The sequence below is a fragment of the Sinocyclocheilus anshuiensis genome, unplaced genomic scaffold (genome assembly GCF_001515605.1).
Source record: "Sinocyclocheilus anshuiensis isolate Anshui unplaced genomic scaffold, SAMN03320099.WGS_v1.1 scaffold5675, whole genome shotgun sequence".
Lineage (NCBI taxonomy): Eukaryota > Metazoa > Chordata > Actinopteri > Cypriniformes > Cyprinidae > Sinocyclocheilus > Sinocyclocheilus anshuiensis.
In genome coordinates, this window is record NW_015551295.1 from 7,337 (window position 1) to 11,288 (window position 3,952).

At 41.3% G+C, this 3,952-nt stretch overlaps 1 long non-coding RNA gene across 1 annotated transcript; it reads left to right on the top strand.

Moving 5' to 3' along the window:
• The first annotated feature begins 1,516 nt into the window (after window positions 1-1,516).
• On the top strand, window positions 1,517-3,739 carry LOC107663457 (uncharacterized). The gene is made up of 5 exons (XR_001631332.1): window positions 1,517-1,684; window positions 1,773-1,947; window positions 2,407-2,581; window positions 2,748-2,909; window positions 3,489-3,739. It is a non-coding gene; the product is annotated as an uncharacterized LOC107663457 (long non-coding RNA).
• The last annotated feature ends 213 nt before the right edge of the window (window positions 3,740-3,952 follow it).

Genomic DNA, 3,952 nt, shown 5'->3' on the forward strand with positions numbered 1-3,952 from the left:
TGGGTGGTGGGTCGCCGTGAGGGGACTTGACACTCGTGATAAGTGGAAGAGGAAATTTACTCTCTTTTGAAAATGTTTGTGTTTTATTTTTTCTGCTGTCGCAGCGGCTGTTTGTGTGGGCACTTTTAACACGGGCCCAGTACTTACAACAGTTTTTGTAACAAAAACACTGCCACCAGCACCCAGAACTGAACGGAGTGCTTGGGGGCATAACAGAGGGCGCTTGGGGGGTGGTCCGGCGATGGCAAGACTTTTCCCCCTCCTCTTTCTGTCTAGATGATCAGGACGACGCCTGAGGCGCAGGATCCAGCGCTATCTTGGGCCAGGGTCCTTGGCGCTTAGGAAAAGGTTAGCGTCTGGCCGAGCTACGAGTGGGATCCTCCGGCGTAGACCACTCCAATCCCAGCTCTCCTCCCACTTTAGAGAGGACGCGGAAAAGTTCGGCGTCCATCCCTGTTTTGGCATCGCTGGAATCCACAGACGTCAAAGGGGCGGGGTCGACAGTCGAGCCCGACATCTCCTCTGTGTCTGATGCAGTTAGAGACATGCTGTCCTCTTAACAGCTCATCCTTAATTCCACCAAATGAAACCATGTTGCTCGCATCAGCCGAGGGACGCTGTTCCGGGTGTTCAAATAGGACGGGAGATTCATCTCTGCGTGGCGAGGGCGAGGCACGCGGGGTCTGAGCCGGCATGTGCTCGCTCGCAGCCGAGCGCTGAACCATTCTGGCCTGCTGTTTTTTCCTCACAGGTCCCTGGGAGGAAGAAAACGGAAGGGTGCGAGGGGCGGAGTCACACTCTGAAAAGAAAGCAATCCGAGCGTGCAGAGAGGCAAGACTCATGTTCATGCAGTGCGAACATTCCATCTCGGTCAGAGCGGCTTCCGTGTGGGGTTTTCCCTGGCAGGAGACACACTCTTGAGTGGCCGTCATCAGCGTGCAGCGAACTCCTGCACAAACTGCAATGACGGCGCGGCATTTGAAACAATGTCGCAAGCTCTTTTAGGGGAATTCGCTATTTTAGGCTCGCCGGAGGGCGGCAGGGGACGAGCTGAAATCTGTGCCGGACACTGAAGACGGCTCAGAGAGCAGGCGGGAACAGCAGAGAAGCGCAGGTGAGTTAGCTCTTTGTCCGCAGCGAGGCGTGTCAATGGCGAGCGGCTTCAAAGTCCGTAGATCAGCGAAAAGAAGATCGTTGTTGCTGAAGGAGAATAGATCTGAGATCCAATGGCGTAATGCCCGCTTATATAGCCAGACGGCCCAGTCCATTCTGGCAGGCTTCGTCTCCATAGGCACCATTGGTTCATTTTTGATTTACTGCAGTTTTTTCCCCATAGCGTCTAGCGACGCAGTACGAGTGAAAGTATCGATAGGGAACCACAGTTTCCAGAACACAGAACTAGTGTGACACGGTTAAACAAAAACTACAGACAAAATGACTACTGTAGCTCTTCAAGCTCTTCAAAGTCATCATGGATCTGATTCATTGTCTTTTCTCTTTCTGTCTTAAGTCTGAGTAGATGCAGTTTTACAGAAGATCAGAGTTTCATCCTTACTTCATCTCTGAAATCCAACTCATCACACCTGAGAGAGCTGGACGTCAGTGAGAATAAAATGTACAACACAGGAGTGTATCAATTACGTGATATACTGAAGGATTCACAATGTAACCTGGAGAGGCTGAGGTGAGGAACATTCACATACAAGAAAGAGAAAAGTGTTTTGGTATTTGAATGGTACAGAATGAATATTTTGTCTCTTAACTCATTGTAGGTTGAGATGCTGTGATTTGACAGATGAAGGTTGTTGTGCCCTGACTTCAGCTCTGAAATCAAACCCATCACATCTGAGAGAGCTGGACCTGAGTATGAATGAACTAGGGAGTTTCTGGAGTTGAAAACATCTGTGATCTACTGATGAACCCACAATGCAAGCTGGAGAAACTATAGTTAGTACCATTATACTACCATTGTACAGCAGTTACAGTTTGATTAAAGTTTAATTTTTTTTGTTTAAGACAACAGACTCAAGGCACATACTTTATAGCACCTCATCTTCTCCATCTGAAGCAAGATTTATAAATACTATTAGATAATGGATTTGTATGTGTATCAGTAGAAAGAGCATTAGACTTTGAAACAATTTATTAGATGTTTCTAGACTAATCTATTATTTTAATCTACAATGAAAAATTTAAAAATTTGTCCAACTGAAGATACTCTATGCTTAGATTGTAACTAGTATCCTCAAGTGTTCATTTTTTGGTTTGTGATCATACAATTAATTTTCCATGTATTTGCTTGTCTATTAGTGACTTTATGGCATTTACTCATGATGTATTTAATTCACACTCACTCGGGAATTTAACATGAATATGATTCATTGTCTTTTCTCTTTCTGTCTTCAGTCTGCGTGGATGCAGCATTACAGAGGAACAGTGTCTCATCCTGACTTCAGCTCTGAAATCAAACCCATCACACCTGAGAGAGCTGGACCTGAGTATGAATAAAATAAAAAAACACAGGAGTGAATCACTTATGTAATGTATTGAAGGATTCACACTTTAAACTGGAGAGATTGAGGTCAGTAACGTTCACATATAAAAATCAAAATACTTAAAATCACTTCAACAGTCAAGGCACTTTATACACGGTCTTGAAGAGTCTGAGAACATATTTGTGTAATTCTTACCTAAATGATTTGTTTGTAAAATTATTTTTTCCTGTTATTCTGTTTGTCTCTTTCTAGTCTAAATGACTGTGCCATTACAGATGTTTCTTCTTTAACTCAGTCTTTGACAAACAAAAAAGCACTGCAGTTTTTAAAAGAGCTTGATCTGAAAAACAATAACATACAAGACTCAGAGAAGCAGCTCATTGATGTGCTGCGAGACTCAAACTGTAAATTGAGGTGAGTAAATGTCTTTCCGTGGTATTAAAGAAAGCTTCATTTACATATAGTCTTGGACAGACAGCCATCCAGCATCACATGATCAATGTCTCTCATCTGTCCTGTTTTGAATTTGACAAGCAACACGTCACATTTCTTCACACTTACTTTCATTTCGGTTTTACTTGGACTACTACAAACATGTTTAAACTAGAGGACAACAGCTTTAACTCATGAAAATTTCACTCAAAGGTTTTGTTGTAATCCAGAATGTGTATTTGCTCCTTTTCATCAGTCACATAAACCATACACTCATCAGCATGTGTTTCTCTTTCACAGTGACTCAATAGGAGTTACAGGCTCTTCTGCAGTCACACTAACATATGAATGTAATTCATGTTTTAAATTATGTTTAAAAAATTTTTTTTTTTTATATATATCTATGCAAGATCATGTAAAATCAGTAATTAATCTGATTACAGGAATTTAATATAACTTATTTTTATACTAAATAAATAAATAGTCTAATATAGTAACTAATTTGCACTTTTTTTTTTCTGCTGAACACTGACTATTTTTTCTTCTGGTTTCATCTGACAGACTAGAGAGAGATTGCTTGTTTCCCAGGTGGATGTCGACCAGGACCAGTAACAAGAACCAGTAATGATCAGGTGAGGATCCACAGAAGAGTCTCACTGCTGTGTCTATGAAGATTAATAAATGTGTGACGTGATGTCTGTATTTCCGAATATAGAATGAGTGTCAACTGAGAGTATCTGCACAAGACAATGAAAATCTTTGTAGCAGTTTTAGTATTTATACAAACATGCATTTATTTGATAGCAAATTTAAACAGCCTCATATAGTATTACTTTAACAAATGACATTTTATTTACTTGCATACAGTTTATAGAAAATGCTCAGACTTTTGAATTAATCAGCATTATTGGAAACACACCATATTGGATTAAACTTTTCAAGCATTTCTGTGATTTAATCAATTACCCACAGGTCTGGTGCAGAGCTCTTCCAGCCCAGTTCTTTCTCTAGAAACAGACACTACC